The 27,725-nt window shown below is 36.9% G+C and overlaps 1 protein-coding gene and 1 long non-coding RNA gene across 2 annotated transcripts in view; one reads left to right on the top strand and one right to left on the bottom strand.

Annotated features, from left to right (window-relative positions):
* LOC141501417 (uncharacterized) overlaps positions 1 to 16,304 on the bottom strand; it is a 150,506-nt gene extending 134,202 nt beyond the window's left edge. The window contains exon 1 of the long non-coding RNA XR_012472228.1: positions 16,141 to 16,304. This is a non-coding gene — a long non-coding RNA (uncharacterized LOC141501417). The remainder of the gene's footprint in view (positions 1 to 16,140) is intronic.
* TMEM132C (transmembrane protein 132C) overlaps positions 1 to 27,725 on the top strand; it is a 540,167-nt gene that overhangs the window by 445,029 nt on the left and 67,413 nt on the right. The gene's annotated exons all lie outside the window — the stretch shown is intronic.

Here is a 27,725-nt window from a genome sequence, read left to right as displayed (position 1 = left end):
ATGTGCAAGTCATGCCGTCATTCATTTGATGTCTTGGTCCTCCTCAATTATGGAAAACTACAACAAGGTATCAGCCTCTTAGACATGTTTCATCTTACCAAAAAAAAAAAAACTGCTAATTTTTCCTATATGACATCTCCCTTCTTTCTCCTTCCCCCCCTCCACTTTCCCTCCTTTCTTCTTTCTCTTCTCCGGCATCTTCCTTTTTCCCTTGTTTCATCTCTAAACATGATCAGAAGATCAGATATACCTCTTCTTATTAGGGAAATAATTTTACCTTCGCTTTCAATGAACTCTCCTCTCTTGAACTTGCCATTCAGATGGTTAAACAGGTTTGGGGTTTTTTAATCATTTGAAAATATATATACAAGAAACAAACAGACTTCTTTTCTCTGTGGGCTTTTATTAGTCCAATATGTTAGTATCCCCATGTGGAATGAGAACAGCTAGTAAATGGATTTTTGCTTTTTGCATTTCAAAAATTGGATATGTTGGTCAGGGACAAGGCACAAGGAACTGGAAGATTTCCTTGCTGATTTGTGAACAATTTCTTAAATTAAGCTAAGAGATCCATCCACCTAAGGCCAGAGACTGGGCTAGTATTCTTGCACTTTAGAGGTGTATTATTGAATTCCACAGTCTTAGACCAAATTCTCCCAGCCTTACCAAAGGACATGCTAGTTTTACAAAAGAAGATAATGAAACCCATGATCAATGAAACTTTCTTGCCAAGAGCTGAATGAGGCCCACTAACGAACCACAGCAAATTCATGGAGAGAAATGCTTTACTAATACAGTAATAAGGCACCGTATGATTGTCCCAAAATTGCTGCTTACTGAGTGACTTTGCCTTGGGGGCTGTGCAGTTGATTATTGAAATGCAGCAGGAAGTACCTACAGTCATGAACTGAATCATTCGGCCAAAACATCCAAACAGCCAGAAGCCCCATGTGGAGTCTCTCACAAACACAGGCAAAAGCCTCTGAGGGTCTCTTAGATGGATTTGAGGGTGAGCTGAAACAGTGAAGTAGATGAGCGGGCAGTGAAGCCTTTCAAAAGCAGGGGTGAAGGGGGAAGCAAAATTCAAGATTTAGTTGGTCAGAGTCTAGAAAGGAAGACTGCAGGGGATAGAGACAAACCTCCTTAAAGCTTACCTAGAACCAATGGCCCTCCAGATGCCACCCCAAGTGAATATCTATCCTAAATCAAACCATGTAATCATTAAACAAGTATTTACTGGATCCCAACTATGTTCAAAATATTGTAGGTGATAATAAGTAAACTATGCTCCCTCCTCACTATTGAATGAATGAATGAATGGATGAAGGCTTCCCATTTTTCCCCTACTCCCTCCCTTTTCTTCTTTGATCCTTCTCTCCTTCATCATCCATGATACTTTAGTTAGCATATTCTCCTCTCTTTTATAGTGGGTCTAAAATTTGTCTCCCCCAATAAGACTGTGAGTTCCTCAAGGAGAGAGATCATATATCATCAAATAATTCATTTCTACAAACATGAATTAAGTGCTTAATACCCACAAAGCATCCCTAGGTACTGGGGATATGAAGGCAAAAAAAAACAAACAGTCCACATGCTTCAGAAATTTCTGTTGCTGAGGAGAGGAGGAAGTGTTGGGGGCATTGCTTATACATAAATAAGCAAATTGAAGTAATTTGAGAAGAGAAAATGCTAACTAACTGGGGTATGGGTCTCAGGGAAGGCTTCAGTTCATTTTTCTATCTTCTTATGGGAAATGTGGGGACTCTCACATAGTAGATGCTCAATAAATTCTAATTTAAAGAGTTATTAAAAAAGTCACTGCACCCAGGGGGCTTTCTAAGACTTAGCAGAAGTGTTAAGTCCATTAATCATGTTGTTGCTCAGTCACTTTTCAGTTGTACCTGACTCTTCATGAGTCCTTTTGGATTTTCTTGGCAAAGACACTGGAGTGGATTGCCATTTCCTTCTCCACCTCATTTTATAGAGGAGGAAACTAAGGCCAATAGGGTTCAATGACTTGCTCAGAGTCACCTACCTAGTAAGTGTGAAGCTGGATTTGAATTCATGGAGATGAGTCTTCCTGATTCTAAGGCCAGTGTTCTATCTACTTTGCCACCTAGCTTCCCATTAAATATTAATTTCAACCAATTCCACTGACTCATCTCTCATTGTATATTCATTTATTCAATCATGAAATATTTCTTGAAATACTTCTACATAGACTGATGCTTCTGTATATTTCTTTATTTCTGTACTTAAATAAATGTGTTTACCATTACTACTACTACTGCTGCTAATAATAATAGCTAACATTTACATAAATCTCTAAAATTTGCAAAGTGCTTTTCATATGTTCTCTTATTTGGTTCTCCCAGCAAAGGATTGATTTTATGCCCATTTTACAAATGGGAAAGTTAAAACTGAGAGAAGTCTATTGAATTGCTCAATTAAGGTCATTTAATTTGTGCAAGGTTGAGGCAGGATTTGTGTCATCCAAATTCAAAGCTCTGCCCACTGGGACAACTCTGTTCCATCTCCCACCTCAAACCTTTGCCCAGTCTAACCCTGAAACTCTTGCCCTTGTCTTCTCTACCATTTAGAATTCCTAGTTTCTTTAAGACTCAAGTCAAACCAGACTTTAAGGGCAGCTTCTTCCTCTAACTAACATATTTATTTAGCATTCACAAGTTTTATTCATTCATTATTATATAATTGTTGTTGCTGTTTTTAGACAGGGAGGATGATGTTGTAACTTGCAAATGAATTGGATTTAAGTGAGGCAGAGATGTGCAAAGTCACTCTGGGCTTCATTTTCTCCTGAATCATCTGGGTCCAGTGACAAGGTATAGATGAGGATGACTGAAGATGGCTCTGGATGCAGTGGGAGACCTTGGCCTTTTCAAGCAAAGGTCTTTCTCAGGTTTCAGTTGTCTGAGGCAACACTCGTTCATGATTAAAGTTAGGTAAGAAATGAGACAAAAAAATGATCTTTTTTTTTTACTTAGTTTAAAAAAAATTAATCTGGGAGGGGAAGATACTTAGGGTTTTGACCAAAATTTAACAATTGCCTTCAGAGCCCAAACAATGACCAAATGACTCTTTCGCTGGGACCTATTGTTGGTCAATCAACAGAGAGAATGAGCGATTATTATTGGCTAGATCACAGTCTGGGGAGTTAGGGGATCTTGAGTTCAAAACTCGAATCAGATACTAACTAGCTATGTGATTCTGAGGAAGTCACTTTATTATGTAAACTAAAGAGGAGGACTGGTACTTCCATTTAGTAGACTCTCAATAAATAAATTAAAATTGAATGTACACACTCATAGCTGTTTATCTTTCAGTGTTATCTATAGCTGTCTCATTTCCCCTCTTTAAATAATATGAGCTGCTGGTGAATCTGTGATCTTATCATTTTGTGCATTCCCTTACACAAGATAGACCACAATTCACCCATGCATGATGCTCATCCTTACCCTTCCTTTAGTTGGACACAAAGTTGGGGAGGTGAAGGCTAGAGGGGAAGACTTCATGATAAAGAAGACTTTACTTTGGTTCTCTTGACATCATCAGGATACAGATGGGGCAGGTAGACTATCAGTTATCATCCTTACACTTGCTATGTGGCTAGCTATACACAGCATATATTCTCTTTTTTTAAATTCCATAAATAAGCTCATTTGTCATTGAAATATGAACTTTAAGGGGTGGCTAGTTGGTTCAGTGGATAGAGCACCAGTCCTGGAGTCAGGAGTACCTGAATTCAAATCCGACCTCAGACACTTAATAATTACCTAGCTGTGTGGCCTTGGGCAAGCCACTTAACCCCATTTTCCTTGCAAAAACCTAAAAAAAATATGAAATAGACATTTGCTAAGGTGATTGCCCTACTTTTCTTTCAGTTCTTTCAGATTGCTGATGGCAAATTTCAATAACTCCAAAAGTTCATGCACCACCAATGATCAGGATCCATAATGTCAGATCCCTGTTGCTTGATATTCATTTGGGTCTTAGCACAGAATGAGCAAGTAGATGCACTAGGGACAAGTAGATTGACCTTAGGTTCACTTAGCTCAATTTCCTCACCATCCTTCTTTGGAATCTATCATAACGAGTTCCATATTAACCATCAATCTGATTTTTTTTGGCACACTTAGTTATGCAACAGGCATCAGTGCTAAATGCCTGTGATACCTGGATAGTCTACCAGTACCATGTCAGGAAAATGAATTACTTTCATTTAAATTGTCTTAGGAAAATTCTGAAGATCACCTGGCAGGAGAAGATAGCAGATACTGAGGTCCTTTTTTGAATTAAACTGCTATGAATTCCAACATTCCTACAGAGAGCACTACTATGATGGGCTGAGCACATTGTTAGAATGCCAAAATAACTATTTGATGGAGAACTCACACAGGGAAAGCATTCACAAGGGGATCAAAAAAAGCAATACCAGGTCAACTGAAGATCTCACTTAAGAACTTTAGGGGCAATTAGGAGACACAGAGTATAGAGCACCAGCCCTGCAATCAAGAAGACCCAAATCAACTCCAGACACTTAAAACTTACTTAGCTGTGTGACCTTGGTCACTTACCCCATTGCCTTGCAAAAACCAAAAAAGTAAAAAATAAAAATAAAATAAAATAAAAACTTTAGAATTGGTTGTACAGCATGGAAGACACCGGCAGAGGACTGCCCAACATGGCGCATCCTCATCAGTGAGGGTGCTGCACTTTATGAGCAAGGCAGAATTGAAGCAACTCAAAGGAAACATGACCTGTGTAAGTTTAGAGCATCCACCCCAGGTGTTCACATGGACTATTTGTGCCCAACATATGGTAGAGCATTCCAAGCACATATTGGTCTAATCAGTCAGAGTTGGACATACTATCATTTGGCTCAAACATCAGTGATGTCATTTTGATATTCTTCAATAAAGTACAAGAACCAACCAACTTAACTAATATCCTTTATTCGACTTCTTTAGATTTCCTATTCTTCACAGTGTTGAAAGCTATTCACAACCAAGGAATGCCTTTCCATTATGCTCAGGCTGATATTCATTAAAAGGAAGGATCTTCTGGAAGGAATTTATAATCACCAAAAGTACATTACAGAGTTCCCAAAGTAATCCAGTGCACTCCTGTTCAATTCTGGACCCAGATCATCAAGTATTTAATATGTTAATTCAAGACATATAAACTAATGGATACACTCAAAGTATTGTCCATTCAAATGTGTACCATTGTCTGAACAAAAGGATTCTTATACATTTTGGTTTTTCCTGGATAGATAGTTAGTCCAAACCCTTTTGAATACTATGGATCTCATTTAAGAAATCATGCTAAGCACCTGGAGGATAGAAATTGTGTCTTCTTCCTGTTCTTATCATATATATATATATATATATATATATATATATATATATATATATATATATATATAGCCTGTTCTTCAAGACATGCATGCCAGTCCTAGATTCAGAGCTAGAAAACACTTTCTAGACCATTCAATCCAAGACCTCACTTCATAGATAAGGAAATTGGAATTAAGAGATGTTAAACCATTGCCCCCAAGTTCACTTAGCTCATAAGTATCTAAGGTCTTCATGGCTACACTAATAGATGCTGGACTCATTAGTTCAAGCATTATTAAATAGGGGTTCATGAACTTGTGTGGATATGTATATGTTTATATATTAGGCATTATATTAGGCATACATAATATACATAATTTAATAGACATATATGAATATATATCATATTTGCATAAATATGTAAATAGATATATAGATAAGCAAATGCATTTCAATATAATTATTATATAAGCTTATGTATTATATATAATTATATAATATATATATATATATGTTATATGTTTCCTTCATAGTCCTGTGTATTTTATTTCATGAATTAAAGAATTAATTCTGAGAAATTTCCACCAAATTCAGCAAGACTGCCAAAGGGAACTGTGACACCAAAAAAAAAAAAAATTAAAAAGCCCTACTCAAGGGTCTTTAGAGTCTTCATCCCAAACTGTCTTTGCTTCAGTCACCAATCATGGATTTTGGTTTTCAGTCTCTTCCCAGCACAGTGGTATACTTTGAGTTGCTGAGATAGCGTCTCTCCAGTCACCAATGTGGCATCCTCCCAAGTTAAAAGGAGTTGGTTTTATTTCCAAATAGTTGGAACTAAAAGGCAAGAAGAGACAAGAGAGACCCAACACCCAATAACAAAGAGATCGAGATTGGCCTTCAGCCTTGGTATTTATAACAAACCATTCCCTGTTCACAAATGGAAAGATAGAAAAAGAAAACCTACTAGTGTCCTTTCAGGGCAGGCAGTATTATGTGCTCTTTAGATCTTCCTGCTCTGTCTCTTCTAATTGAGATAAAGTAGGCTGAGTTTTTCTATAGCGGAGGAGTGGAGACTTCCATGAGAGACAGTAAGTATGTCCTTTGATTTTCTTAACAATTCTTTGGATGTTTGAATAGATGTAATGGGAAATACAGAAGAGAAAAGGGTATAAGATTCACTGAGGTGCAATGGGGTAGATCATTGGCAGGGTTTTAGGGAAGACTTAAGGTCCTCAAAAGGTCTGTGGATACAACTCTACCAACAACTGTACAGTTAATCCCTCTACACACTTGGGAAATGGTCTTTGGAACAGCAATCATTCTATTGCATTGCAGGCCAAACATTAACTTAACCAGGTCAATCCTTGTACAATAGACTCATAGGTTTGGCCCAAATTCTGAGCTTTTGAAGCATTTAAGGCCTAACAAAGCATATCTTCTGTTGCCTTGGTATTCAAGGGCACAAGCTGCCACCAAGGCATCGCAGTTAATAATGGGATGGGGTCTGTCAAGGAAACTCTTTGGCCACTGATAGTCTTAGAGAATTACCTGGAGTAATAAGAGACTGAGTGATTTTCTCAGGCAACTGAGTGATACAGTGGATGGGTCTGGAGTCAGGAAGACCTGAGTTCATCCATTTTATATATGAAGAAACTAAGGCTTGGAGTTAATATTGCACCCAGGACCACCAAACTAGCTAGCCCAGCCCAAAATCAGGGGTTTGGACCTCAGTCTAAACACAACTTTACAGTATCACATTCAGGACAATACATTAGGATCAAAGAAGCATACCTTTAAAGCTGGAGGAAACGGAGGTGGTTCATAGAGCAGTTAAGTTGGGGTAGAAGGAGCCCCCTAGAGTGCTGAACCTGAAGTCAAGAAAATCTGAATTCACATTTGACCTCAGACATATACATGAGCTATAGGACCCTGAACAAGTCATGTAACCCCTCTCTGCCTCGAGTTTCCTCACCTGTAAAGCATGAATAATAATAATAATAATAGCATCTACCTCCCAAACCTGCTGGCCAGGCATTCAAGACCATTTCCTTCACTTATCTAGTTCTACAATTTTATCAGTGATTTCTAAAATTTAATGATTGGTTAGCTGTTATAAAAGACCAAAATGACATCCCTATGTTTGAGACAACTGACAGTGTGTCCAACTGTGGTTACTCAGACCAATACTTGGAATGCTCTCTCATAGGTCAGATACAAATATTCCATGGGAACATCTGGACTGGGTAATCTAAACTTACATTATGTCAAGTTTCCTTTGAGCTGCTTCCATTCTGCCTTCTTCATAGAGTGCAGCCCCCTCCCTGATGAGGGCACGCCATGCTGGGTAGTCCTATGCCAGTGTCTTCCATACTGTACAATCGGTTCTCAAGTTCTTCATTGAGACCTTCAGAGTATCTCGGCATCACTTCTTCTGATCCCCCTTGTGAGCACTTGCCCTGTGGGAATTCTCCATAAAATAGTCTTTTGGGCAAGTGTATGTCTGGCATTCTAATTGTGCCCAACCCATTGTAGTTGGTTTCTCTGTGGTAATGGTGGAACACATGGCAGTTTAGCCCAAGAAAGGAACTCTGTGTCTGCTATTTTTTCCTGCTAGGTGATCTTCAAAAACTTCCTAAGACAGTTGAAAGGGAAGCAACTCAGTTTCCTGACATGGCACTAGTAGACTGTCCAGGTTTCACAGGCATATAGCAATAAGATCATCCTAAAAACATTATAGACCTTCAAATTGGAGTTAGTCTAATACCTTTTCTCTCCCACACTTTCTTTTGGAGTATCCCAAATACTGAGCTGACTCTGGCAATGCGTGTGTCAATCTCAATGTCCAAGTGTCCTTGGAAAGGACACTACTAAGGTAAAGGAACTTGTGCACAGTTCTCAAAACTTCTCCATTTATTGTAATCAATGGTTCCACAAATGGATGGTGTTGTATTAGCTGATGGAGCACCTGGATTTTCTTGGTGTTCCCTGTTAAACCAAAGTTAGCACAAGCAGCAAAGAATTGATCCATATTTTGGTGCATCTCAACTTCAGAGGTTGCATTGAGTACACAATCATTTTCACATACAAAATCATGCACCAACACTCCCTCCACTTTTGTCTTGGCTTGTAACCTTTTCAAGTTGAAGAATTTACTGGCAGTTCAGTAGCTGACCATGATATCGTGTTTATCCTCTACAAAGGCAGTTGATAACATGGCTAAAAAGATCATGGTAAAAATCACGGAATCAAGGCACAGTCTTGTTTCACTCCATTGATTACCAGAAAATCTTGAAAGCATCATCCACTATCCAGAACATGGGTAAGCATGCCATCATAAAACTAATACTGATGAACTTCTCCAGGCAACCAAATTAAACAAGAAGAGAGACAAAATATAGTCTCTAGCTTCAAAACTCTTACAGCTTGCAACAAATCTATATAAAGCAAGATCTACAGAATAAATAGGGAGGTTCTAAAATGAAGAGGGACTGGGAAGGCTTTCTGTAGAAAGTAAGATATTAGTTGGGACTTAAATAAAGTAAGCTGGGGAAGATTAGTATTCAAGGCAGAAGAGGAAGAGGAATCCAGGCATGGAAGAATATCTGAGAAAAATGCCCAGAGCTGAGAGATGAAGTGTCTTGTCTGTGGAAGCAATAGGAGTCCAGTGTCATTGGATAAAAGAGTATATGGTAGGAGATAAGGTGGGAAAAGATCTAAAGGGAAGATAATGATTTCTTGACCATTAAATTTACAGATGAAACAAAGTAGGGATAGACATTTAATACAACCATACCAGAATCCACCAAAAGCTGTCCAAATCCTGGCTAACATAATGGGGAAATTCATTTTTATTGTTCTTTTTTTCCCTTTTCTTCTTTTAAAAATTATTATTTTTAGTATTCTTTTCTTTTTAAATTTTTAGCTCCAAATTCTCTCCCTCCCTCCCATACCTTCCACACCTATTGAGAAAACAAGCATTCTGATCATACTTGTGAAATTATGAAAAAACACATTTTCATATTAGTCATATCAGGGGTGTCTAGTTGGCACAGTGGATAAAGAACCAGCCTAGGGGTCAGGAATACTTGAGTTCAAATCCAGCCTCAGACACTTAATAATTACCTAGCTGTGTGACCTTGGACAAGTCATTTAACACCATTGCCTTGAAAAAAAACCTAAAAATAAAAAGAAGCATAATAGTCATATCACCAAAAAAGAAAAATTAATAAATCAAGAAAATTATACTGCCACTTGCATTCAGAATTTATTAATTTTGCCTCTCTCTAAAGGTGGATAGCATTTTTTTCATCATGAGTCCTTTGGAATTGTCTTGAATCATGGTATTGCTCACAGTAGCCAAGTTTTTCACAGTTGATCCTTATTCAACTTGCTGTTACTATACACAAGAACCTTCTCTCTTTATATTAGTTCATACAAGTTGTACCATGTTTTTTCTAATTGATGAACATTCCTTCAATTTTCAATTCTTTTCCACCACCAAAAGCATGGCTATAAATGTTTATATACATATAGATTCTTTTCTCAGTTCTGTGATGGGGGGGGTAAATATCTCATTTTTATATTGCTGGGTGAAAGGGTAAACACTATTTGATAGTCCATCAGGCATAGTTACAAATTGTCCTCCAAAATGGTTGGACCAGTTCACAGCTCAACCACAGTTTATTAGTGGTTTTCTATTTTCCTTTACCCTCAGTAGTTGAAACTTCTAATAGAAGTGAGTTGTATTCATTTACATTTAATTAATAATTAAATTATCAGTAATTAACATTTAATTTAATCTAAGATGTTGTAATTTTCATTTCTCTAACAAAAGCAATTTATAGCAATTTTCATATGACTATAGATAGCTTTGACTTCTTTTAAAATTGCCTATTTGGGGGCAGCTAGGTGGCGCAGTGGATAAAGCACCAGCCCTGGAGTCAGGAGTACCAGGGTTCAAGTCCGGTCTCAGACACTTAATTACTTAGCTGTGTAGCCATGGGCAAGGCACTTAACCCCATTTGCCTTGCAAAAACCTAAAAAAAATAAAAAAATAAAATTGCCTATTTATATCCTTTGATCATCTATAAATTATTACTTAGTTTTGTAAATTTGTTTCAGTTCCCTACATATTTGAGAATTGAGGACTTTATCAGAGAATTTTTTTATTTATATTATTATAGCAAAATATAGTTTTCCTAATCATCTCTTTTAATTAGGTTAATTTTTACTTTTGTTTGTCTGAGATCATGATTGCTACCCCTGCCTTTTTTTTACTTTTAGCTGACACATAATAGTTTCTGTCCCAACCCTTTATTTTAACTCTGTGTGTGTTTTTCTATTTCAAGTGTGTCTTGTAAATCCTATATTGTTGGATTCTTGTTTCTCATCCATTTTGCTATCAGCTTCCATTTTATGAGTGAGCTCATCTTAAACCAATGGACATATGTAACAAGATGAATTTAACAGGGACAAATGGTACAGTGGAGAGAACCCTGACATCAGAGAATCTGGTAATACAATTCCCATGTTTCCTTGGAAATGTCTCTTCATCTCTCTGGGTCTCAATTTCCTCATCTGTGCAATGAGGAGGTTGAACTACATGACCTCTGTAATTTATGATCCACAAATCTAATATTCTGGGTATTCTTTTTTGCTCTGGAAGTTAAATTTGGGGGCCAATGCTTAGCAAGCTTTTTTATGGTACCAATGACCTGAACAGTTAGTGGGCATTTCCCAGAGGTAACATTTCAGACGTAAGAAAGAGTCAGAACCATCAGTGAAAATGTTAGCTTGGTTGCCCATGTTTTTCTGCTTTTCCTGAGGAAGAAAAAAGAAAAAGTCTTTAGTTACTATTAATGTCCAATAGTCTCTAACTTTTTTGAGGTCAAAAAACCTAAGTTCAAATAGAATCTCTGCCTCTTATTCTCTGAGTGATTTGGGTGCAAATCATTTAATAACATTAGTATTAATAGTAGTTTACATTTATATTCCACTTATTATTGCCAAGAGTTTTATAAATATTATTTCATTTGATCTTCACAACAATCCTGGGAGGGAGTTATTATCCTCATTTTACCAGCTGAGGAAACTGAGCCAAACAGAGATTAAGTGATTTGCCCAGGATCATACCTAGTAAGTATCTGACACTGGATTTGAACTCCTCTTCCTGATTCCAAGTCTTGCACTCTATCCTTTACTTCAAATGGTCAGCTGCCTTCTGTCTATAGCTATTCCCTGATCTATCAGCCTAGTGAGACTTTAAGACCTGGGATTCATCCCATAGGTATGCACTCCCTCCACATGGGCAGTTGGCAGCCTCCCTGCACCAGATGAGCTGATGTGATTGAAAAGCAAAATAATTTCACAGAAAAGGAAGCATCATAATGGAGTTGATAAACTTCTGCCTTTGGTATTAGAAAAATCAAGACTCAAGCCCTTTGGAATTCTGAGCAAGTCACTTCAACTCTCACTGACCTTAACTCGCTAAGAGTTTGCAAAACAGGTATCAATCTACATTGGTAAAGTGAGTTTTCTCACCCTATACCAATGAAATCCCAAACTGATACAAATACATACATACATACATACATACATACAAACACATATGTATTTACATATATGGGAGTGTAGAAGATCTGAATTCAAATCATGATTCAGATGCTATGATCCTAGAGACATCACCTTACCTCTCTCCATTTCAGTTTCATTATCTGTCAAATGAGGGTAATATTAGCACCTACTTGTTAGGACTGCTGTGAGAATCAAATGAGCTATTTGTACAGCGCTTATAAGCCTTAAGAACTATAGAAATGTTAGCTATTATTAATTGCTCACTTGAACACCACAACAACCCTGTATAGTATAGGATGGAGTGTGTTTTTCTGTGTCACATAGGTGACATAGTACAGGGCCTGGAAGTCAGGAAGATCTGACTTCAATTCTGGTCTTAGATATTTACTAGCTACATGACCCTGGGGAAGACACTCAACTCTTGTTACCTCAGTTCCCGTATGTGTCAAATGAACTACAGAAGAAAATGGCAAACCAATCCAGTATATTTGCCACAAAAACCCCAAAGAGGTTCACAAAGAGTCAGACACAATTCAAAATGACTAAATCTAAAAACTGGTCTTATCATTCCCATCTAATTGAAGGAGAAATGAGCTCAAAAGAGAGGAAATAACTTGGTTTCCAATCTGAATCCATCCTAACCCAAGTCTATCCAGCCACTTTGTCTCGGTTTAACTTGTACTCTCACAAGAGATTAGAAGGAGGAAAATGAGGGGCGGCTAGGTGGCGTAGTGGATAAAGCACTGGCCCTGGAGTCGGGAGTACCTGGGTTCAAATCTGGTCTCAGGCACTTAATAATGACCTAGCTGTGTGGCCTTGGGCAAGCCACTTAACCCTATTTGCCTTGCAAAAACCTAAAAAAAAGGGGGGGAATGGATGAAACCAACCAGGTATTTATTAACCATAGATTTGGAATTATACTGCTATAGCTTTTGCTCTCCCTTGTTTTAGTTTCTTTGCTTGGCTCTTTAGGGCCCATGCCTCCATATAATCCCCTCTATACAGGAAAGACTTACAATCAATGGTTCCTGGTGTATCTGTTCTAGTCAGGGAAATAAAGTAGGAGCTACGGAACAATGTTTGGTTTTGTTTTGTTTTTTTTTTTGCTTGTTTATGTTTGATGTTTCCACACTTGTACCCAGGAAGAACCTGGGTGCCCCAGGCTCAGTCATTGCTAATAAACCCTGATTATGAGTGAAACTAAAAAAAAAAAAAAAAAAAAAAAGACAAACCTCACATTTGCAGAATTTAGAGAGCAAGGAAAAGAGAAGCCAAGCATTCAGTCAAGGAAATGTACTCTGGACTCCATTTAATGTCCTGAATTTGCATTTCCCATCACCTGAAGGAAATTGGATTATGTAATCTTGTCACTGTAACTTGGGAAGGAAAGAGAAGGACATGAGTGATTTTCCAAAGAATGATTTCTCTCTAATGGAAGTGAACTAAATAGGAGTGATGACAAGGGGGCTTATGGGTTTGTGGTTCCAGAACAGGCACTGGAAAGATGAGAATGAGCAAATGTTGGAGAGAAGGCAGTCACTGCTCTTTGAGAGAACTATCAACATTCTAGAATCTTAAAAGGTGGTATAGATCTTGGTGATCTATTCTAATTCAAACTATAATACAAAGGAATTCCCATTATAGTATAAGACAAGTCATCATTCAGTTTCTACTTGAATACCCTCAAGGAAGGGTAACTCACTACCTCTCTAAGAAGTCCATTCAGATCTAATATTTGAAAAATCTCTTTACTGTTATCAAATTTAAGTTTTGTCTTTGCAACTTAAGCCCATTGTCTCCAGTTCTGCTTTGAGTCCAAGCAGAAAAAGTCTACCAGCAAGACTTTCAAATTCTTGAAGACACCTATCATGTCTTCTTTGAGCTTTTTCTTCTTCGGGCTAAATGGGTCCAGTTCTTTTAGCCAATCAGAACACTGTTAAATTAGGATGTGAATCCTTCTCTATGCATGACAGACACTAGGGGATGCTTGGCTCCAAATATCTTGCTCAATGTACCATTGACACCCCAAATTCTACCATTTGTCATTCATTCAATTGATCAGTCAACAATATTTATGAAGAACTTATAAGCCTTAGAAAATCAGCAAGTGCACTGAGAGGATAAGTGATTTGCCCAGGGTCACACAGTCAGTATACATCAGAGATAGAACTTGAAGCTAGATTCTCCTGGTTCTGGGGTTATTGCTCACTATGCCTTCCTGCCTATCATTGTCTCCTGACAGCTCTCTAAGATTGTAAGTAATTGAAAGGATACCAATCTGCATTGGAAGAGGGAGAATGATTATCTGGGAGTTCACTACAACAATGATATCGAAGGTCTGTTCATGAGGCAGCTTGGTGGTACAGTGGATAGAGTACCAGCCTTGGAGTCAGGGGGACCCAAGTTCAGATTCTTCCTCAGACACTTAATAATTACCTAGCTATGTGACCTTGGGCAAGCCACTTAATCTCATTTTCTTGCAAAAACAAAACAAAACAAAAAAAGGTTTATTCACCATCCCTATGTATGATACACTGTACTGAGTTTGGGGATTACTGTAACAAAAATGAAATAGTCTGCCTTCAAGAAGCCTACATCTTGTCCTTAGGAGAAAACCTGAACAGAATAAATAAGTGTATTCATGTGAACAAATTATAAAATAAATACAAAGACAGAAACAAAAGGCACTTGCAGCTGCTGTTTAGAAACAACATTCCCATGTATTAGTTAGGATGAGCTTGATAGCAATCCTGTCAAAGTACATAGGAAACATATTGCTTACTTTATTTCAACAAAGATCTATAGTCTTTCTGGTAAGCAATTCCACTAATGCAGAACATGGGCTTTAGTGTCTTAGTGAATGGTCTTCATGAGCTATTATGGAGAGAAATATATATCTCTATCATCTATATCTATTATCTATCTATCTATCTATATATCTATTTGTATTCATCATAAATATCTATCCATCCATCCATCAATTCATCTATCTATATACATAAATATACAGATACATAGATAATTATTTAATATAGTCATCACCTGGTGACCAACCTCTCCAAAGGTAGCTAGACTACTTTCAAAGATACTGATGCCAAGTCACCAGAGTCCCTTATTCCAGGGAGACTTGTAACAACTGGGGAAATATAGAGGGTATGTTGGGGTATTCAGAGAGATTAGATGGATAGATAGAAAAAATAAATTGATAATGTAGATGATTGATGAAAAGAAGGAAAGACAAAGATGAATACGTGATACAAACATAAAGAGATAGATAATAGAAACAAAAAGATAGGTGGTTGTACGGATAAAATAGATGATAGATGAAGAGAGAGATAGAAAGAGAAAAAGAAATGGATGGATAAATGATACCTGCATTAGAGATGGATGGATGGATAGAAGATAGAAACAAATAGGTGAATGGATGGATAATGTAGATAAAAGGCAGTAAAATACAATGAGCACTAACCCCAGAACCAGGAAAATCTAGCCTCAAGTTCTGTCTCTGATACATACTGGCTGTGTGACCCTGGATAAATCACTTAGCCTCTCAGTGCACTAGCAGATTTTCTAAGGCTTCGTATGGAGTAAGTTCTTCATAAATAATTATTGATAAAAATTAAATTAAATAAACATAAATAAATAACATTTTTTTATTTTATTTTATTATTTTTAACATTAACAAAAACCTTACCCAGGACTGGAATGATCTTCAGAGACCATTTTTCTCACCACCCTAGGGAGGCTATAAGATTGCAGGACTTAGAAGCCATCTAGTCCACTATTTTCATTTGACTGAGGCCCATAGAGAAAACATATCTATATACCTCAGTTTCCTCAACTGTAAAATTATGTGCAATAATTTTCCCAGGGGTAGTGTGAAGATTAAATTATGTGGCATTTGTAGTGTTTTGCAAACTGTAATGCACTATGTAAGTGCTGGCTGATTATATTACTACCACTACCACCACCACTACTATTACCACCACCACCCCCACCACCACCACCACCACCACCACCACCACCACTACTACTACTACTACTACTACTACTACTACTACTACTACTACTACTACTACTATTACTATCATCCCTACAGTCGTTTTGTCTCTACCACAGCTGATTTGATTATAATCAATATAGATTTGAGTGTGTATCTGGCTTTGCTTCCATTCCTCATGATTTAGTTCCTTAAGATATAGAATTGTACCTCAAAAAATCTCCTTCATTGAACCCACTCTGGAAGACCTGTCCAGCTTGGTAGGCTCTGCCAAAACTTGTGATCCACTGGAAGAACCTCTGACAAGCTCCTTATGATGATGATGAAGCATTAGGAGTGGAATCTGGTGAAGGAAAGAAAATATTCTGTACCCATTTTATACATAAGAAAACATATCTTTGAATGAATGAATGAAAGAAAATGAAGGAAATTCTATTGTAAGGGCTTTCTATGTGTTTGAGTCAGGAACATGCAGTTCACAAGCCTCAGGCCTGATGCTTGAAGCCAGGTCTTTTGACTGGCTCCATTGTTCATTGCAATTTCTACCATACTGCTCTTTTGTTCTTGGAGTAAGAGATTAAGGCAGAATTTGGGCATGTGGAAGAAAAAAAAGAGGAAAGAATAGTCTTCTGAAAGGGAAGAAGTAAGGTCACAAAAGGAACAATCCATTTTAACAACTTTTCTGGGGTCAAGACCAGTTTTAAACACTAACTATTTGCCACAGAATTCTGTACCCATTATGAAAAAGAGACAGAATGAAATGTAGAGGAAAGTAGAGAGTTGGGGTTGGAAACAATAAGACCAGAGTCACATCCCTACCTTTTACACATCTGGGTTATGTGACTCTGGGTAAATCATTTAACCATTCAGTGTTCTAGAGAAATTTTCTAAGAATTGAAGTTAACTCTCTAAGGTAACCCTCTGGGAATAAAAGTTACACAGAAAATGCCAGTCTAGGCAGCAGTTAGGTTGTACAGTGGAGAGAACACCAGCCCTGGAGACAGGAGTACCTGAGTTCAAATGTGACCTCAGATACTTAATAATAATTACCTAGCTGTGTGGCCTTGGGCAAGCCACTTAACTCCATTGCTTTGCAAAAAAAAAAAGAAAACAAATGAAAAAGAAAGTTCCAATCTTCGTTGGTAGAGGAACTCCCCTTATTTGAGATTCCCCTAATATCAATAAATTATGAAAATATTAAAAATAGGAAATATGCAGTAAATTGGGAAAGAAAAAATTGCAAATCGATTTGAGTATTTTCCTCTGTTGTCTTTTGTCTTGACTAGAGAGGATGGTCAGCTTTCCAAACTCCTTGCACCTAATGAGATATACTATGGTATAATGCATAGAGACAGAGAGCTCTTGGTTCAATTCTCACTTCTCTTCCATCCTGCCTGTGTGACGCTGGGCAAATCTTGGTATTCTCGGGAGCTCTCTAAGACCATAAGATGCTGATCTTCATTGACAAAGGAAGCTTCCTCATCTGACATTCTTTCTATCAGTAAAATCATAAGCCTAGTCCCTATGACATTTATGTCATTAATTTGCCATTAATCCCACTCCAAAAAGAAGCAAGGGAACAAAGAGAATAAGTACCATTTGCTATGTACTGAGCTAAGCACATTACAAACACAATCTCATTTGAATCTTGGGGGTTTTTGCATACACACACACACACACACACACACACACATATATACATATATATATATATATATATATACATATATATATATATATATACATATGTATATCATCTCCCCGTATACAAATATAACCAGTTCAACATCAATAAGTTCCTTATGACTAAACATTCCTGTTCATGTTTTCTTGCTTCTCTTGTATTTGAAGATTAAATTTTCTGTTGAGGCCTAGTATTTTCATCCAGAATAATAGAAAGAAACTTATTTCATAAAATGTCCATCTTTTCCTCTGAAAGTGGAAAATCAGTTTTGAGGGATAGTTGATTCTTGATTGTAATCTAAGCTATTTTTACCTTCCAGAGTATCATATTCCAAGCTCTATGATCCTTTAAGATAGAAGCTGATAAATCTTGTTATCCTGCCTGTGACTCCACAATACTTGAATTGCTTCTTTCTTCTGCCTGCAAAATTTTCCCTTGGACCTGGGAGCTCTGGAATTGGGCTATAATATTCCTAGAAGTTTTCATTTTGGGATCTCATTCAGGACTAGATCAGTGGATTCTTTCAATTTCACTTTTTCCCTCTGGTCATAGACTATCAGGGCAGTTTTCCTTGGTGATTTCTTGTAAGATGATGTCTAGGTTCTTTTATTTGACCATGGTTTTCAGGTAGCCAATAATTATCAAATTATTCCTCTTGGATCTTTTTCCAGGTTATTTGTTTTCCAGTGTTTCATATTGTCTTCTTTTTAATTGTTTTGGATTTGATTTATTATTTCTTGATTTCTCAAAAATTCATCAGCTACCATTTGTTTAATTCTAATTGTTAGGGATTATTTTTTTCGGTGAGCTTTTGTATTTCCTTTTACTTTTGGCCAATTATACTTTATTTTTAGAAAGATTTTATTTATTTAGACTTTTACAATTTTCCCCCTAATCTTGTTTCCCTCCCCACCAGCACCCATCTCCTTTAAATCTTAAATCACTTGGGAGGTAGGGGAAGGTAGACTGCTATTCCCATTTTACAGTTGATAAAACTGAGGCACAGAGAGTTTAAGTGACTTTTCCAGGAGCATATACTAGTAAATGTCTGAGGCTGAATTCAAACTCAGGTGTTCTTGACTCCAAACCCAGATTTCTATCCATATACCACTTTAATACCTAAAGTTAATTGTATTGGTTTATCCTCCAAAACAGTTTTTTCTTCTTCAATCCAATAGAAACTTTTGGTTTGAATTAGAAGCAATTTTTCCTCTAAGTTTTTTATTCATTTTAAACTTAAACACAAACAAGAAAAGAAAAAAGCACATTTCCATGTACACATCAGAACATGAGAAGATTCTATATAAAACAATAAATTTCCATTTCAAGAAAACTTATCTAATAAATTCTCCATGTTGTTTTCAAAGCTACCCATCTTTTCTTTGCTTCCTTCTAAGTTTTCTTTTGTTCTCTTCTGTACACAAGATTAGAAGCAAATTAATAATAGTAACTAGGATTTCTCTGCACTTTGAATATTGACATATATTTGCATTTTACACATTCTTGTGAGTTATCTCCTGCAGGTCTTATTTTCCTCATTTACAAATGAGGAAACTGAGTCTCAGAGGGGTGAAATAACTTGAGAATAGTCACACATCTTTGAACTTAGCTCTCTCCTCCAGACTCCAAGCCTGATGGTCTCTCTACTATTCAACACCAGCTCTTAAAATTGACAGTATAAGTCAAGTTTGTCTGTTGCACCCAAAGTTTGTTCTTCAAATGAATTGGAAATCAATGAAATGGGAGTTGAGCATCTCTGCTCTAATACAACCAAGAATAATTGATGTATTGCTATAAGCCTGCCTCACTATTAAGATAACTGACATCCACCTCCTCAGAGAGGTAAGGAAAAATTGCTCAGCTGCCATTGGAGACAGTAAGTTTCAGCTTTGCAGTATTTTTCTGTTAAATTGTTTATCTGCCTATATTTAGTCCATATTTCTCCAGTGGAAACTGTTGGCAGAGACTATGAACAGCAAATGTGAATTGTGGATGATGTGACTTCTTTAGATTGTTAACATGGTTGGTAGGATTTTGTACAACTTGAAAATTCCACCAACTCCCTTTCATAAGTCATACAGTTGTAGATAAAAGGCAGGAAAAGACCTTAGAGGTCAGCTGGTCTAATTCCTCATTTTAGAGATGGGGAAACTATGATCCAGAGAGACTTATTTTCACAGGGTCCCAGATATGAAGTTAGAAGAGATACTACTATTCAGTTATTTTCAATCAAGCTTGACTCTTCATGACCCCATTTGGAATTTTCTTGGCAAAGATATTAGAGTAGTTTGTCATTTCCTTATCCATTTCATTTTACAAATGGGGAAACTGAGCCAAAAGAGTCACATGTCTAGTAAGTGTCTGAAGTCATATTTGAACTCAAGAAGATAAGTCTGTGGGGCAGTGGATAGAGCACTGGCCCTGGAGTCAGGAGTACCTGAGTTCAAATCTTGTCTCAGTTTTACTGAGGATTCCTTCACCTTTAAAAAGTTCTCTTACTGGAATTAATGACCTTTAAGTTCCCTTCAAGCTTTAAATCTATGGTCCAATGATTTTAAGTTTCCCCTTAGTTCTAATTCCTCTTTCATAACATGACTAATATGTTAACCATGATTGTACATTTACAACTTTTACCAGATTGTTCACTGCCACGGGGAGTGGGAGATGGAAGGGAGGGTGGTACAAAAATGTAGAACTCATAAACATGCAGATGAATAAATACTGAAAACAGCATTTGCATTCAATTGGGTGGGAAAAAGGGGAAAAAAAGAAAAAAGAAAAAAAATGAGGGGATTGAACTAGATGTTTTCTAAGGTTTCTTCCAAATGGAAGAACTAGGGGATGCCATAGTTCATTGAACACCAGGTCTGGCATTAGGAAGACTCATTTTTTCTTTTAGTTTTTGCCATACAATGAGTAAAACTGAGGACCAAGTGGGGCAGCTAGGTGGCACAGCGGATAGAGTACCAGCCCTGGAGTCAGGAGTACTTGAGTTCAAATGAGGCCTCAGACACTTAATAATTACCTAGTTGTGTGGCCTTGGGCAAGCCACTTAATCCCATTTGCCTTGCAAAAACCTAAAAAAAAAAAAACTGAGAACCAGCAAAGGTATGTGATTTATTCAAAGCAAAATAAGTATTGCACCCCTACTTTTCCTTTATCCACATGGAAATGGATAAAATCATATGAAATATTAACTTTTAAGCTTTTTAGCCCCTTAGAAATAAAGTTAATTTCTCCAGGTGTCAGCCCACAGTGCAAATTATAGAAAACACTTCTTTTTGTTCCTTTTTTGTTAAGAAGCAAGTTATGTCCATTAAATCCAGTTGCAACTTTCTGACATCATCTTGACCTTGTGCATAAAAATCACTTCCTATGGTTATCATAACCCCAGCACATATGGACACACCACACAAAGACACTGAAAACTGAGCAGCCAGCATGACATGGATAGTCAAAGCCTCCCTAGTTCTCTGCTCCTTTTGATTTCCGCAGTTCCCAGTGAATCTAGACAAGTCATCACAACAATATTCCCCTGATTTATGTGTTTAAAATTGGGTGGAGGATTAAAAACAAAGAGTTCTTTTTTAAATAGTCAGGAATGAGAGGGTCACTAATTAAAATGGAGATGATAAACTGGGTTTATAATTAATGAGGAATACTCTGAGAGCATTTTGTTCTAAAAACACTGCATCCTCCATGTCTTCAAAACTAAATTCATAGGCAGAGGTAGCCATGCACACAACATTAAAGATGGAAAAAAATTGAAAATTTAAAATAGAGGCTTAGTATTCAATGCTGAGGGGAAAGTATCAGACTAGGAGTTTGGGCACCTGGAATATAGACAAGTGATCATGCATTTATCAATGACTTGATCTCAGGTCCATCATTTCCAACTCTGATGTCAAAGATGCTGCAAACTGAGGCAGAGAGCCTGGGTTCAAATCCTACCTCTCACCTTTCCTATATATGTAACTTTGTCAAATCATATTTTTTTTCTCCATGGGCCTCAGTCAAATGAAAATATTGGACTAGATGGCTTCTAAGTCCTGCAATCTTACAGCTTCCCTAGGGCTCTTCCTTATCTTTAACATGCCAAAAGTGGTGAGGAAAAACAGCCCCTGAGGTTCATTCCAGTCCTGGGTATTTAATTTTTTAAATGTTAAAAAAATTGTTTTATTTTTATATTATATTGTATTTATTTAATTTATTTTTTATCAAAAAATCCTTTTCCTCTCTCCCATATCACTGGTAGTAACATTAGAATAAATAAGAGCTATAGTCTGCTTTTTAACATCATGAAGAGATAATTCAGCTAGTTTTTAGCAAAATATTTAACAAAGTCGTTCATGATCTTCTCATTGTCAAGATGTTCTCATTTTAACCAAGAACACTGATGCCAAATTCAAATAGAGAAGTGTGCCATTAAACGATTCAGAAGGGATAGCCAGCTGACCAGTGGATAGACTGCCAGTTCTGGAGTCAAGACGACTTATCTTCATGAGTTCAAAGCCAACCTTAGATGCTTACTAGCCATTTGTCACTGGGTAAATAAATCACTTAACCCATCTGTCTCAGTTTGATAGATATCAAAGGAGCTGGTGAAAGAAATGTCAAATCACCACAGTCTCTTTGCCAAGAAAACTCCAAACGTAATCCAGAAAAGTTGAAGCAACCAAACAACAATAAAACCATACTGAAGGGTCCTTGAGGGCAACATATTGACTTAGAAAATCACATATTAACATTAGCTTTGTTTTATTGTATTTAATTTATTCTATTATATATTTCCCAGTTACATTTTAATATGGTTTGGACCTTACTCAATGTGGGAAGAGGGCCACATGTTTGATACCTCTGAGCTAGAAGACAGAAAAGAAGACTTGGACTGGACTGATTGACCAGAATCAGTGCCAAGAGGCAGCTAGGTTGCACAATGGATAGAGCACCAGCCCTGGAGTCAGGAGTACCTGGGTTCAAATCTGGCCTCAGACACTTAATAATTACCTAGCTGTGTGGCCTTGGGCAAGCCACTTAACCCCACTGCCTTGAAAAAGTAAAAAAAAATTTTAAAAGAAAAAAAAGGCAGAATCAGTGCCAAAGGATAAAAGATTTTGAACATGAAAGGACCTTAGAGAACTAGTATTTCATTTTACAGAGGGGGAAACTGAAACACTGAGAGGTTAAGTCGGAGAGATAGTAACAAGAATAGGTTTCAAGCCCATATTTCTCAAGTCCCTAATGTTCTTTGTGGTCTAAAAATGCACATGAAATACACAGCTAATAAAGAGAGATAGATAGACAGATAGATAGATAGATTATATATGTATAAACATATTCAGACATTTATACATGTATATGTTCATATACACATGCATATATAGTATAGATATAAATATACCCAATGGGATGGATCTAATGAGATAAAGTTTACCCTCCAATTTTTCCTGGAGTATAAAAGAATCCCTCTCCCAACTTCTATAGTAGAAAGAGCTCTGACTCTGGAGGTAGATCTGGGTTCTAATGCTAACTCTAATGATCACAGAACATTGCTTTATCTTCCTGGACCCCATTTGCCTCATCTGTAAATCAAAAGTCATCATATAAGATGATCTCTGATGTCCCTTCTATTTGAGATATGTGAGCCTATGATTGCACTCTCACTTAATAGGTGACTTTTGAAAGTTATTCATGTTATAGGCAAACTGGTGATAGACATCTCTGATGTCACCTATGCTGGCACTTAAATGACTCAATATATACTTTGGTAGATCCACAGTTGATAGAAAGAATGTTTTCTGAGTTGGCATAGTCTTCAAAAAACTAGTCTCCTGTAGATCATCATCTAAGACATCAGAAGAGAACAATAGCAGAAGGGGGAGAGAGAAAGCAGAGAAATTTAATCAAAAAATTTATAGATTCTTGCTTAGATTCAAAGTCAACTCCAAATATAAAAGTTAGGTTCCTTCTACCTATAAAAAATTTTGTGGTCTTAGTAAAACTGGGTAGCTCCAAAGATAGAATGTAGAAAAAAACTTAGTTCAAATACAGCCTCAGATTTACAGCTGTGTGACCTTGGACAAGTCATTCAAACTCTCTCAGTCTCTGTTACCTCAAGTGAAAATAAGAGCATCTACCTTCCAAGACTGTTGGGAGGATAAAATAAGATAATATTTGAATAGAGTTATATATAGTTTCTAACTTATATTAGGCATTTAATAATGCTTGCTTCCTTCCTCCTTAGTGGACTGCAAATTCATCATGTAACTATAGTATGATGTGGCAACCAAGAAATCTGACATATTATTTGTATTGTCAGGAATTAGAGTCACTATTGTGAATGAGAATGCTACTCTACTCTGGTCAGACCAGAGTAAATAATTGTGTTCAGGATTGGACACTATCTTGAAAGAATGAAATTAATAAGCTGGAGAATGTCCAGAGACAACTGACCAGGATAGCACTGGAGACTCAAAATCTCCCTTTCCTTATTTCCCACCTACTGGTGAACTCCTTTCTAAATCAACCTCATAATCCCAATTATACACCACATAAGTTCATGTGTTCTCCCCTCTTAGAATGTAAACTCCTTTTGTATGCTGAGATTGTTTATTTCTTTGTCTTTTTATTCCCCAGAGTCTAACATAAGATCTGGCGAAGAGTAGATGCTTAATAAATGTCACTTGATGTGTTAGTTGGAGAAACCGTCTCCTATTCTTTGAGATCCTGTTAACTAGGATCATTAACCTGGAGAAGAGAATATTTGGGTGACAGCTGGCTTCGAGTATTTGAAGGCATGTCATTTGTCAAAATGATGAGATTTATTTTCTTTGGCCTCATAGAGCAGAACCAGAAACAATGGGTGGAAATAATAGGGGAAAGATTTAGACCTGAAATAAAGATAAACTTCCTAACAATTAGGGCTGGCCAGAAGTGGAATAGGCTATTTGGGTTCATAGTAAGTCATCCCCTTACTCCCTCTTACCATAATTCTTCAGTCTAAGGATGTGTGACAAGTTACCAAAAGAAGCATAGGAGATAGAGCACTGAAATGGAATAAAACTTGTGTTCAGATTCGATCTTAAATATTAGCTAAATGACCCCAGACAAATGACTGAATTTTCTCATCTGTTAAAATGGAAGTTAAAACTGTGCTAATTTCCCAAGGTTATGATGATCAAATGAGATAATATCAACAAACCTAAAACTGCTTCTATAAATGTTAGCTGGAATTAGTATTTTGGAAAATATTTCTGTTGAGATTGTTTATCTGTATATAACTTCTGAGGTCCCTACCAATTCTAAGATTCTGTGTAGCAAAATGTTGGAGGGTTTTCTCATTTCTCCTAAAAAATTATGCCAGCCTCTCTCTCTCCCCATTAATTGCTAAAAATTAATCGTGAAAAAAATAAAAATATAAAAAAGATTTATCATTTCACTTTAAGAAATGATGAACAGATTGATTTTAGGAAAAAACATGAAAAGACTTGTATGATATAATGAAGAGTAGCATGAACAGAACCAAAAGAATTTTATATATAGTAACATCAATATTGTTTGGAAGAATAACTGTGAATGACTAAGCTATTTTGAATATTATAAATACTCAAATCATCTGCAAAGGACCTATGAAGGAAGGCATTTTCTACCTCCAGAGAAAGAACTGTAGAAGTATGCATGGTGAATAGTCTGTGTTTGTGTGTGTGTGTGTGTGTGTGTGTGTGTGTGTGTATAAAATGGTGACCTCTAGTGTGGGGTGGAGAGGAAAAAAAAGGAGACGTTTCAAAACTTAAAATGCAACAGAAAATTAATTTAATTTAGGCATATATAATTTCTAAAATGAATTATGAGATGGAGCAATGAGGGATTTCAAGGATACCGATAGATCATACCTTGCACTTATTTTCTGTGTGGTTAAACAGAGCACCCAATAAGAGCAATGCCCTGATATAGGGGATTCTACCACTCTACTAATGATTTAGAGAGCTTGCTAGGAAGCACATTGCTGAATCTCTGTTCTTGGCCTGACTACAACTGAAATTACATCAATATGTGGAATTTCAACAGTAAATTTCAACAATACCCCACTATACTTCACGTATGTGTATGTGCATGTGTGATTTATTCTTAATCACAGGATCATACAGATAGCTGAATTCCACCTAACAAAGTCAGCTTGTTAATCAGATGCCATTACCCCAGGCTTAATATACCTCAAATCTGTAGCCATCTTTTCAAGTACCCTCAGCAATCAGCTTCACAATCGGCCGTGGCTCAGTGAGTTCCTGTGCATCATTTTAATTTGAAATGCCTGGAAACTAGCAATGTGGAGATTGCCGTCTTTGAACCATTTATATGCGGCTGTAAATTAGTCCAGACTATGTGCCTGTTTCCACTTTTTCCCATTTTTCCCTTGTAACTGCTTGGCTGTTATGTCCCTACTAATCAGTGCCTGATGATAGAGTAATCTTAGAATTGGACCACAGCTCCAAAAAAAAAAAAAAAAAATGCCATCCATCCCCTTTTCAACCTCAGAAATTGTTCCACCAACTCTCTTCTCCTGATGAGCTATGCTTCCCCCAAAAAAACTGGCACACAATTGGAAATGCTTTCCCAACAGCTAAACTAGCTAGATGGAAAGCTCATCATCATTTTCTTCAAGAGGCATCAACTTGTTGCCTTCTCAGAGCAAAGGGTTTCTTTCTGAGATATAGCTGTAATGTAGCAAGAAAAGTGCTAGCCTTGGAGTCAACAACCCTGGGGTTTGGGGCCCAGGTCTGGATAATTTTGAAGTCTGTTGCTTAAACGTTTGGCCTCATAGGCCAAATGATCATAATAACACTTGGTTCAAAAACCTTTAAAGTCCAATACACTAGTGAATTATCACAAACTTCCCAGGGTGTCATAATTTAGAAGACAGTTTGAGACAGTGGAATTTGGAGTCAGTAGAGACCTCAGTTTAATTATAGCTAGCATTTATATAGGGTTTTAAAATTTAGTGCTTTTTTTTAGTTTTTGCAAGGAAATGGGGTTAAGTGACTTGCACAAGGACACACAGCTAGATAATTATTAAGTGTCTGAGGCCGCATTTGAACTCAGGTCCTCCTGACTCCAGGGCTGATGCTCTATCCACTGCACCACCTAGCCGCCCCTACAAAGTGCTTTTTAAAGATAGATATGGAGATCTAGATCTAGATCTAAATACACATATATGTTTGTGTATAAAATCTCATTTAATTCCCACATCAACCCTGAGAGTTAAGTAACATTATTAACTCGATTTTACAGATGAGAAAACTGAGTCTGAGAGCCCAGGGTTTCATAGTTAAGAAGTTTCTGAGACAGGATTTGAACTCAGGGTTTTTTAACTCCAAGTCCACTGGCCTATCTACTGTATTGATTTTATACTTGCTCTCTCTGGTACAAATAACTTAAACATCCTGATACCAAATTAATCAACACCACCAATGCTAATGGAGAGTGGCAGTCTGTAGCCTATAGGCTGATTCTAATCAGCAACTCTGAAAATATCCAAAACTAGGCATTTCTTCTTTTCCCCATGCCTCCTTGACTCTCTCTCTCTCTCTCTCTCTCTCTCTTTCTCTCTCATCTGTCTCTCTGTCTCAGTCATTCTGTCTCTATCTGTTTCATAATATAAGTTTCTTGGGGCTAGAAAATATCTTCTGACTTTTCATTTGTATCCCCAGAACTTTAGACAGTAACACCTAAATATCCCTAAAATGGGTTTTCAGTTATTCTCGGAACATTAGTTTTCTCATTCAAAAAGTGATGATAATAGCAATACCTATAGTCCCTACTTGTTGATGTGTTAATCATCATTGTGGGGGTACTATATAGACTGCCAAACTTAGAATCAAAATTACCTGAGTTCAAATCCTGCCTCAGATACATACTAGAATGATGATTCTGAGTCTTAATCTCTCTTAACTTCGTTTTTCTCTCTTCTGTAAAAATAACTTGATCTGGACTCTATAATCTCTAAGATCCTTTCCAACCCTAACCCTATGATCCTTTGGATAGGTATATAATACATTATTTATTATTTGTTTCAATTCTGACCTGTGCTTTCATTAGTATAGGAAAGAACCAA

This window comes from Macrotis lagotis, chromosome X (genome assembly GCF_037893015.1).
Source record: "Macrotis lagotis isolate mMagLag1 chromosome X, bilby.v1.9.chrom.fasta, whole genome shotgun sequence".
NCBI classification, from domain to species: Eukaryota; Metazoa; Chordata; class Mammalia; order Peramelemorphia; family Peramelidae; genus Macrotis; species Macrotis lagotis.
This window is presented reverse-complemented; position numbering and strand designations above follow the sequence as displayed.